The following is a 12,301-nucleotide window of genomic DNA, read 5'->3' as shown; positions in this document are numbered from 1 at the left end:
GATAAGCAATACATACACACAATCTTACAACGCTCATTGAAGGTTGATACATGAACCAATAAATGACGTTTAAGGTTCTGTTTTCTAGAAAATGACTGATTGCAGTGTTCACAAATAAATGAATGACTTGTAGATGGTTTTGATGTACGAGATTCCGAATGAATTCGGGCAATGTGACGAACTAAATTACTATTTTTTGAAAAATGTTTATCACATACCGAACAAACTACCGTCATACTTAATACTTAGGTAATAGTTTATATTTCCAGAAATACCTAATATTATATGTCGAATAAGCATATTATACCTATAATAAATATATTTAGAGACTTTTAAGCCATTTGAAAAATGAAAATGAAATGGGTATTATAATAATATTTTTAAATTTTTAATGATAACAAACTTATGATGATAAGAAAACCATGATAACCAGCTCCGAAAAAAGAGCTCGCGTTGCTCCCGCGATCCTCTCGTCGCAGGCCAAGCCAGATCGGCCTCTCATCACTCAGTTTTTTGCCTTAAACGGCTTTGGTCGTCACCGGTTTTTCTGCGCTCAACGTCTCACCTGCACGTTGTCAACAACACCACGCGACATCGTTCACTTTGCTAACCCGTGGGTGCAGACATCGACCAACACCGACGACCACGAAACAACACCATCACCATCATATATCGACCCCGACGACGGACCACGATGATGGGCTAAACGAACCACGAGGGCCCGGGCGGCGGCCAACAGCTGACCCAGTCAAAGTCAACAATGCAGCACAGCGTCAAAAGTCGTAATTTGTTATTCCATTTCCCCTGTCCCCCCCACACAAGCACGTAGACCACAGGTTATGCAAAACTCGTGTTTGTATAACCTGTGTGCCAGAGGAGGCGTCGCACGACGCGGGTCCCCAAAATCTATTGCTACCACAAAATGATGTTTCCGGCTAGTGTCAGCCAAAGCCGTTTTTCCCAGTAACCCTGTGAGGGCACACCATGAGTGATATGGTGTGTCGCCTCCCGTGGGCCGAGAAAAACGTGCCATCACTTTTATTTTCACCCGAAATGACAATATATTTATTATAATATTATTTTATAATTGCCATGTGCCAGTCCAACAATATTATTACATACTTGCCATGTACCCAATTTATTATATTACGTTATTACGTGCCCAATTTATTATATTACATTATTATGTGCCAGATCTTATTATTTTAAAATTATGTGATATGTCACTTATGTTAATTTATTATATTATTGTAATAGCCAAACTTTAATTATTATTTTTATTTCTCTTTCCCCACATAAATCCTCGGCATTCATTTGCCGTTGCGTGTGCAAAACCTATGAGTTCCACCGACGTGGCCCTCGGGCCACCAAGCGGTGCGGCTCATAGGTCACGGCCGAAGTGTTCCCCTTCGGTCGTGGGTGGTTTTTAGTAGCCTCAGAACTACTGGAAGCTCACAAATATTTAACTTAAACACCCCAAATCTGCGTCAACGATTGTTAAATCATTTGTGCAGGTTTGTAACCACACAATTTTAATTTGTACAACGTCCCAAACACCTGAAAAATCCTTTACAAAAATGCGGGTGCCATCGTAACGTTACTCCAGCACCCGCTCTTTTAAATATTTAACTTAAACCCCAAGTAACACCAATTGTTCTAGTATTAATCCTTAAATGTTCCATTCCTTCTTTGATTACTCTGGATGTTCAAAAGGTAATATATTCTGAAGAGTTTTTATTATTTCATGAATATTCTTAATAATTTATTATAATCACAATCAATTAAAAAATAATATCAATCCATTCTTATTCTATTCTTACGAAATATCATATTAATACATTATATTATATTAAGAATATTCAATTCATAATATCAACGATTATTCCATATGAATAATCTTTTATTGACATATTATTGTGATTACCTACTTAATATTATCAACAACTATTTATAAACTAATAATAATTTCTATGCCACCGCGCGCGCCTATAGATGACCACAGTCATTACGTAATTCCATTTTCCAGTCATAACCAACCGGCTATTGAGTATTGACTTTAACCTTAAAATTAAGTGATTTGCAATTTACAATTATTTTGAAATCAAAGTATCAAACGTGTTTTCAATAATTAGTCATATATTATGCACTTTTCCTTCTGTATCAAACATATTAATTAGTACCAATAGGTACATGAATATAATAATATATGACACTGCAGTATTCAAACGTGAAACGGTTTGAACTTCGATACCATAATATAGTAAGTACCTATTTAATATGTTAAATGTATACACATGAATAAACCTATATAAGTGAATAAAATGAGTACCTGTGTAAAAATTATATAATTATATACCTAATATGTATATGTAACCTGTAAGGCTGTAACAACAATTAATACAACATGAATAAGAAACTAGGAACTAAATGGAAACTCAATAGGGCCATTCAAAATGAATTGAATAATTTAACAATATTAAGAACTAGTAATAATAATGCTACTGATTATAATTCTAATTTAGCAAATAATAATAATATAGTTGTTCATAACATTACACAGCCAGTTAATCCTGAACTAGAAAACTTAAACCATACTGTAGAACTTCCATGTGAACCGACTGAATTAAACACTATATATTATGATAATTTTATTAATACAACTACAATAGAGCATCAAAATACATATACTAACTTTATTAATACAGAAAATAATGATGAGCCTAGAAATAAATTATTTGACAATTTGTCATTAACTGAACAAGTTATACAGCACCTTAAACTTTGGGCTGTAAAAAACAGAATCACCCATTTAGCACTAAAAGAATTGCTACAAATTATATGTTTGGTGCCTGAATTAAAAAATATTCCCAAGGATCCTAGAACATTTTTAAACACACCGCGAACAACGATTACGCGTCATGTTAATCCTGGGTCATATTTTCATTTGGGGATAACGAATGGTTTAAATAGTATGTTTAAACATATTGATTTAATAAATATTCCTAATATTATTGAAGTAAGTATAAACATTGATGGCTTACCACTTTTCAAATCTTCCTCTAGCCAGTTTTACCCTATTTTGTGTATAGTTAATAATGTGAAAATTCAACCCAACATTTTTCCAATTGGTATTTATCATGGTTCAGAAAAACCTAACGATTTCAATGATATGTTAAGTGATTTTGTCAATGAATCTTTAAAATTAACCACTGATGGTTTAATTATTAAAAATAAACATACAAAGTTTAAAATTAATATGTTTTTATTTGATGCTGTGGCAAAGGCTAGTATTCTTTTTATCAAAGGACATTCTGGATACTCCTCATGTACTAAATGTTCCCAAGAAGGGGAATATTTTTGTGGCAGAGTATGTTTTCCTGAACTAAATTTTACTAAAAGAACTGATCTTGATTTTATAGCAAAAATTGACTCTGATCATCACACAGGTACATCCATTTTAGAAAAAATTCCTGGTTTTCGTCCAGTTACTGATGTACCTTTGGACTACATGCATTTAATATGTCTTGGAGTTGTAAAGAAATTTGTAGTTAACACTTGGTGTTTTGGTCGGCCCCCTCATAAGCTTGCTGCAAGAGAAATTAACATAATGAGTGATACATTAATTTCATTTACTAAGTTTGTACCAGTAGAATATGCAAGGGTTCCAAGATCGTTAAAAGAAAGCAAACGCTGGAAAGCAACTGAATTTCGACAATTCCTTCTCTATACCGGGCCAATTGTGCTAAAAAGAGTTCTGCATAACACTAAATATGATCACTTTATAAGTTTGCATATAGCTTCTATTATATTACTATCTGAAAAATACCAACTTTACACTGATTATGCAGAAGAATTATTAAACCACTTTGTATTATCTACCAAGCATTTATATAGTCCAGAATTTCTAACACATAATATTCATAACTTGTTGCATATAGCTTCGGATGTAAAAGAATTTGGAAATATGAATTTGTTTAGTAATTTCCCTGCAGAAAACTACCTACAAAAGTTAAAAAAGTTGGTTAGAAATTCACATCATGTTTTACCGCAAGTCATAAGGAGGTTATCAGAAGAAAAAACTCAACAAACATATTTAATTAATGATAATGAGCAGACATTAAATAGTTATAAGTTAGAAAGAGAAAATATAAACAATGATGGTATACTAATCTCTGGTACAAATAATCCTCAATTTAAGATGGCAATATTTTCAAATTTTAAGTTAACACTAAACAAAAAAAATTCTTGTTGCAAGTTATTTTGTAATTCAATCGTAGAAATTTACAATTTTGCATTCAGTCCTTCTCTAAATAAAAATGTAATAATTGGAAAAAAATATAATATTGCAGTTGACTTTTATGAAAAGCCATGTAAATCATCATTGTTTGGTATTTATTATGTAGATAATTTAAATGATGAATTTACTTATTGGCCTATTACTGATATTTGTTGCAAGTTGGCTAGATTTCCTTATAAATCTGGATTTGTAGTTTTTCCACTTTTACATACAATATAATATAGTGTGTATTTAAATCAGTAATAATAATTTATGTTAATAAATGTATATTTCATTATATTTAAATATAAGATTTTGACTTTTAATAATATACATTAATAATTTTTTAGTACCTCTTTGATTTTAAAGTTGAAGATCATAACATAGGTGTTTTTTAAATATTTAAGAAAATATAAATAATAATAATAGTATATATATTTTACAAACAAACAATTAATCTAATATTTTTGTTTAATTTAACATATTACAATATGTTAACATTTTATATTATAGTAATATTATAATCATGTCTGGATGGTATGTGGCACAATTTGTCGAGGAGAACACTGTAGAAGTAATACCCAGCAATTGAATAATTAATTTTAGTGAATGTTTTTGGCCTAACAAATGTGGCCCATTAAAAATATCTGGAGCAATTCGAAACCACTTACAACCTTCAGAAGATTGGATAAAATGTCCTATTAAAATCCTCAGAAAATCTCTAATTACCAATTTCCACAATGCTACAACAATTGCTAATAAAGCACAGTTTACATCAGACTGCGAAACTCTAAAAACAATAGAGTCAACTGATGATATATTGAAGAGAAAAAGAAAAAAAAAAAGAAATGTATCATCATCATCATCGTCGGATGAAGAATTCCAAACGACAAACAAAGCTTGTAAAATAAGCACTGTAATTCTTCCAGATTTTCCACAAATAAAAAAAAACAATGGTAAATAAATATTCTATACCTACATAAATATTATAAAATATAATTATACATGCATATTTTCATTTACTCATATAATATAATAGTTAATACTGTATTTGTCACATTAATATTAACTTAGGTTTTTTAATAATATTTTAAAGTTTTCCAAGTACAATTATTGTAATTGTCCACTTGCAGGTTTAATAAAATTGTGACATTACAAATATAAGCTAATAAAATTATATAATTTAACATAATGATGTTAATCAAATAAACTCTTAAAATTATTTAAATCTGTATAAATAGGTAATTGTTTTAATTTTAAAATTCATTTTAGTTTTGCCAAAAAAACATAATTATGAATTAACTGGTAATATAATATCATGTGCAACTGAAAACAATGAGAATACTAATAATGGTATGTTTATATTTATTATCAAGCTTATTAAGTATAAATTACTGTAATAAACATCGTGTTAACTAATACAATTAATATACATTTTAGTTATATCCATTGAAAATTGTAGTGAGGTCATAACTACTGCTGCAGGTCATACAAGTAATCATAATTCTATAGATGAGATGGAATGGGACATGAATAATGTACTATTTAATTCTCTAGATAAAAGTATTGATGTAAATGAAGAAGCATTATCTATGCTTAATGGTAATTTTTATGTTCATAACTCATAAATATAATATATAGTTATAATTGTTAATTTTTTTGTAAAATTTTATGTATATATAGGTAGGTAATAGGTAACTGTATATATAAAAAGATTAAACAAAAAACAATTACATATTTTTATGCTATTATATATAGGCATATATAACAAATATAAATATACATTTTACTAGTATAATAATAATAGCAAAATGTGTTTTGGACAAATATAATATATCAATTTTTAATATTATTAATATTAATTTAATTATAATATAGGCTGTCAGAAACTAATTTTTGCTAGTATTATTATTATACTAGTAAAACATCATAACATTCATAACTTATGATCATTAAATATTAATAATTGTAAGTGCACTAATAATGTATGGTGTGCATTTAATTATTCTTTAATATAATAAATTATTTATGATTTTTCTCCTATATTTTAATAATGAATATTTTTTATAGAAGAAACTCTAGAAGAAAGAAACACTTCAATAATTTCTATGCAAAAAGTAAATCCAAATGAAAATTTGAAGGGTAATATTCAGTCTCTTCTTTATTCCTTATAATATATGAATAAATTATATAATAAAATATAAACTACAATATAAATTAATTAATATTATTATATTGCCAAAATCTAGAGTTTCAAAATCAAGTATTAAGACAACTTGTGACATTGAATGCTCGATGTAAAGAAAATGCTGAGTACTTGCACGTCTTAATGTTGAATATAAATGATATTAAAGAAAAAATGGATGGAATTATTAATAAATCTTCAACACCAGCTGATTTGAATAGCACTAATAAGGCAGTATCTGATATTTTTTCAACATTTCCAATTTCTAATAATGACGAATTAGAAATAATTACTAATGCAATTAAGGAGAAAGAAGATAGTCAAAATAAATTGGTAGGTAACTGTATATATTTTTATAAAATATATAATTACATGTATATACAACTCTTATCATCTAAATTTACTTATTATTTAAGTACATTTATTTTTTTTTGCCTTCTTCAGACTAGCTAACATATATAATTTGAATTTTAAGCCATATATATAGTTTTCAAAATTGAATTTAGCCAGACATATTTCCGTCCAGAATTGGTGATTACTTCTTGCTATCAAGTTGCATAAGAAATAAAATATGCTTACCAATTTTTAGTGAAAACCCTAATTTATTTTAGAATAAAACTGGATATTATGTTTATAACTGAAATCACTTATTAATAAATTACCTTACTAAAACATTTCTGTGAATGACAATGACAATCAACTTGCTGACATATTATAATAATTAATAACACTTAGTAAGATCTTAAAACCCAATAAATTTTAAATTAATCATTGATGATAGTAATCAATAGTAACTAAGGTAAAATTAAATTAAATATGTGATAATTGTTATCTTTTCCATACAAAAAATTTAATTTATAATATAAAATTAACCAACATTTGTTCTTTAAATCAAAATTAGTTAAAAAATAATTTAATTTAGTGTATGAATGTCTTTTATATATTCATACATTATATAAAATAATATATTATAATGATTGAAAATTGAAATATAATTATATTTATTCATCTTTAACATTATATCTATTGTGATATATGCATTTTATTTTGACAATGTATATATATTGTACACATATTTATATATTATAAGTAAATAGAATTTTATAATTTTTGATAATATACAGGTGAATATGTTGGCTTTAATGGGTGGATCTGACTACAAGGAACTGACCAGGAGGATTCTTAGGAAAATTATTTCTGATCGAATGGCAACTACATACAGTTTTACTGGACATAAGGGCAAAGGATTAAAGTTAGCCTTCAATAAAACAATATTGTCAACATTACTATGCAGTAAGCAAAATGTATATTTTGTATGGATATTTTATCAATAACTTATACACAATTATATTTTTGTTTAATATAGAAGCTGTTCAAAGTAAATTTACAACAGCTACAGTCAAGGAAGTGGAAAATGCTGCCAGCATATGGTTGACAAAAGCATCTGATCGATTAAAAAATAAATTATCCTAGTATTTTTTATATCCGTGTAATATCTAACTTAAATTAATTACACTAATAACTGTATATACTCACATATTATAAAGATGATAATGTGTGTTACTTTTTAAACTTAAATTAAAAGTTTTTCATCAACTAAAATTGTTTTAATTAATGTAATTATAAGGTACCTAGGATACGTCATAATATTATTATAATATGACTACCTATTAATTATAGGTATAAATAAATTATCTATTGTGGTATGAAAGTATTATTTTTACTTAAGGTATGAATTAGAGTATGAATTAGTGGTTAAAAAATTAAAAATTTGATATGGAGATCAAATTATTTTCATGTATTCCAATGTAGTAAAAATGTTCAGCTTTTTTAAAGGGGAGATGAGCATAGTCCCTCAGCTCCACATCGATAGATAAAAAAATTCCTTAGGTTTTATGGCAGTGGACTTATATATATATAAAACAAGCTCTGCAGACATATTTATTAAAATTTCTTCAATGAATGTAAAACAATTATTTATCTACCTTTATATTAATTATCAGTAGGTACCTATGTTAAAACTGATTTAAATATTGATCACATAATATATAGAATAGTTTTATCTATTGATCTAGGTTTGTATTCTTTGATTATTCATAGAACAATAATAAAATCCAAACAATAATTCATTTGTTCTCTTAAAATAATCTATGATTCTGAATGGAATAATTTTAAAACATGCATTGATTATTCATATAACATTACTGGAAGGTAATATTCTATGGTTCTGAATGGAATACATTTCAAGCATATTCATAGATTATTAAGTTAATATTATAGATTAATAATAAGTTATTCTTATGATTATTCACATCTTATTTAAAATGGGTGCACGGGAATGATTATTTCATGAGTTATGGAGGAAATCGGATGATTATCAATTGAATTATGAATAATACAAATATTCTTAAGTATTATTCTATCAATATTCTAATATCCATTTTGTGTTACTTGGGTAGTGACACATGTAGTATAAATCAATTTAATATAATTTAATATTTTATAGTATTAAATATATGATTTAACAACAAAGTATTAAATAGTAATAAAATATAAATACATTTAAAAATTATTGATTATTCCTTATAATCAAAATGTTATAACTACTTATAAGTTATAAGGGCTATACGAAGATCGGTTGCAATAAACTTGAATAAAATATAAATTATAAATGAGTAAATTTTAATATTTTAAAATACTTTTAATTATGTTTATTTAATCAACAACTAAAACTTAAAAACAAGTACAATCAACAACTTATGATAGTGACACCTTTATTTATTTAGAATAAATACTATTATTTCTTATAATTAGTATATTTTCTAAAATTTGCGGAGTTAGGGACATGCGTAGATCACTGGCAATGAACTTCAGCCCAGAAAACGCCCTTTCCACAGACACCTGAAAATTGACAATTAAAATAATAGTATAATACTATACTTACATTATAACTCTATTAGCTATCTTGTTATATAAAACAAAAAAGGGAATTTTTAGAACAATTACGCTTTTTCAAAGTCTGATTCTAATGGACCCTACCTCACTTTAGGTAGGCTAACCCTACATGAGGTAACCACTTCCTAAGAAATTAATTTAAATTTAACATTTTGCTTTAACCCTGGAGTTCAAACCTGAGTAACTGGTACATTGAGCAGAAGTTGTGCAAGTTTATATAGTTCTGGTTTTGAATTTTTTTCTTTTTCCCAGTAATTTCTAACATCAACAGAATTGTGTAATCTTGAAGTACCATCATAACTTTCTAGCAACAAACGTATTGGTACAGACTTTGAGCTATCCAAATTTTCAATATCCCTATTATTTTCCAAAGCTACGTTAGTTTTATTTCTAATATAGGCTTCAAGGCTATCATCAGTATCATTAACATGTGTAACACGTGTCTTTGGTTCTTCATCTTGAGAAATAAATGTTTTACTTTGATCAGAATTTTCAGAACTAAGTGCGTTCATTAAATTAAAAACATCTATAAAATGTGATTTGGCTTGATGTTTAGTGCTTTCATCTAGCAAACATTGGTACCTTGGATCTAAAAACACTCCTGTAACCATAATATTAAATACCTAATTAAACAGGATCTAGGTATGTATTTGTGACAAAAGAAATAGGTACTATAGATAAAATATAAATAATTATATACATATTTTACTTTATACATTTTTAATATCTTTTTTTCAAGTTAAAATATATTTATTCTATTTTTTATTTTACCTGCTGAGTAAATGTTATTTCCAAATAATATTTTTTCCCTCTTATTCATAGAGTTGCATAAAATATTTGAAATTATTGAATTAACCAATTTAGTATCTTCATAACATTTTATCCAAATTCCGTGGAAATCTCCTATTGTCAAATTTTCTGTTTGTACTTTAACGGTAGCAATTTTGGCTGGTTCAAATGATTTAATCTGTTAAACTTAAACATGTTACATGTATTTAATTTTTAAACTTGATGTTTATTGTTTATTATATACTATCCACTAGGTATATAGTAAAATTAGGATATTTAAATATTAATATCTTAGGATAAAGTATTGTGAAAAGGAATAGTAAATAATATGTAAAGAGTAAATTAATTATGTTTAAACAAACCGCATTGTCTATCATATTCCATTCATCATTATTCATACACAACTCTTTGTATGTTTCTGATAAATCATTACAAACTTTTCTTAATCTATGGAGTCTTAAAAGCATGTCATAAGTGCTTCCCCACCTTGTCGGAACATCAAGTATGGCTTTAAGAGAATTTGGTTCTTTCTTAGCTTCTTTACAACCTATAATAATAATTTTAAGAAAACTACTTTATTTATATTACATAATAGCATAGAACTACAATTTTTCATTTTTATGTAATCATATTATTATTATATTATAATTACAGTATACAATTTTCCCCCTAATTTTCAAATTGAAAGTTAACTATAAGTTAAATGTATAAATAAATAATACCTCTCTAGCTTTAGTAACTATCGAACGCACAGCATCAGTCTTAAGAGTATCTTCAACACATAATTGAAGGGAATGTGCTGCACACCTTAACAAAGTAGTCACAGGCTTCATTTGAATCATATCTTCAACATGACTGGAATTTCCTTCAGTTTCAATTAACAAATCGTTTTCCAAGATTTCAAGTTCAGGATCCATATTTCTTGAGACATTATCTATTTCATCTAATAAGTAAAAGAAAAGTTTATAGAAACTATAAAATAGTTTAATTTTTTTAAATTCATTTTTTACCTTCCATATCTTCATCGTTATCACATTTAATTAAGTCAACCATTTTCACAAAGTTCCTGGCATTATCCGTTGTTATTGTGTAAATTTGTTTTTTTTTTATATTAAAATTTGCAAGAACTTCATAAACCTTAAAATATAATATATTTTTATTATGTAGGTAATATAAAGTATATAAAAAAAATTAAAAAATTGAATTTTAATGTTTGTTTTCAGACAATTTAATAAAACAATTTAAATTATCAAAAATTGAATATTGTCAATAAGTATTCTAAGATTCTAGTAACTCATACTTTTTCTTTGAGATAACCTGCTGAATGCTTCTCTGTTAATTCAACCATTGCTAATGTTTTTAATTCAGCTTTAGTTGAATTCATTGATGAAACTTGTATGTTTATGCCCAATATAGACTTATCTTTTCTTGATACACAGTCCATTTTTAAACATACTAAACGGTTTTTGACCAATTTTTTTATTTCATCAATTATTTGAATTGCTTTTTCATTAACTTCACACCTTATGTTTCTTTTATTTATTGTGACTTTGTTACCCATTCCTTTTAATATAGGGTTAATAATTTTGCGGAAACCAACATCTTCAAAAATTTCAAATGGCCTACCATCAAGTGTAACCATATCTGTACATGCTTCCAATAAATCATTAGGGGACATTTGTACATTAATCGTTTTTTTTAATGTTTGAACCATTGTTAATGTACTTTGAATTAATTGTTTTGGTACAGCTATCTTCTAAAAACATTACAAAAGTACAAAATTAATTATTATTTAACAGACACTACATAATTAAATATTATATAATCAAATATAACTCAAATATATGTGTATGAAGTTATTATTTCTTTTTTGTAATGGTGTGAAATTAATTTAGGTATTTAATAATTAAAAATTAAAATCATTAGGTACCTATATTTTTAAACAAAAATATAATTTGTGTAGCATAAATAATAAATATATATATATTGAATATTATATTAAATTGTACAGTTCAATACAAATTACAAACAGATTTCACACTATTTACTATTTAGTATAATATGTATTATATTTATATTGTTCAATATTAGTACAA

The sequence above is a fragment of the Acyrthosiphon pisum genome, unplaced genomic scaffold, assembly GCF_005508785.2.
Source record: "Acyrthosiphon pisum isolate AL4f unplaced genomic scaffold, pea_aphid_22Mar2018_4r6ur Scaffold_20900;HRSCAF=22476, whole genome shotgun sequence".
Lineage (NCBI taxonomy): Eukaryota > Metazoa > Arthropoda > Insecta > Hemiptera > Aphididae > Acyrthosiphon > Acyrthosiphon pisum.
This window is presented reverse-complemented; position numbering follows the sequence as displayed.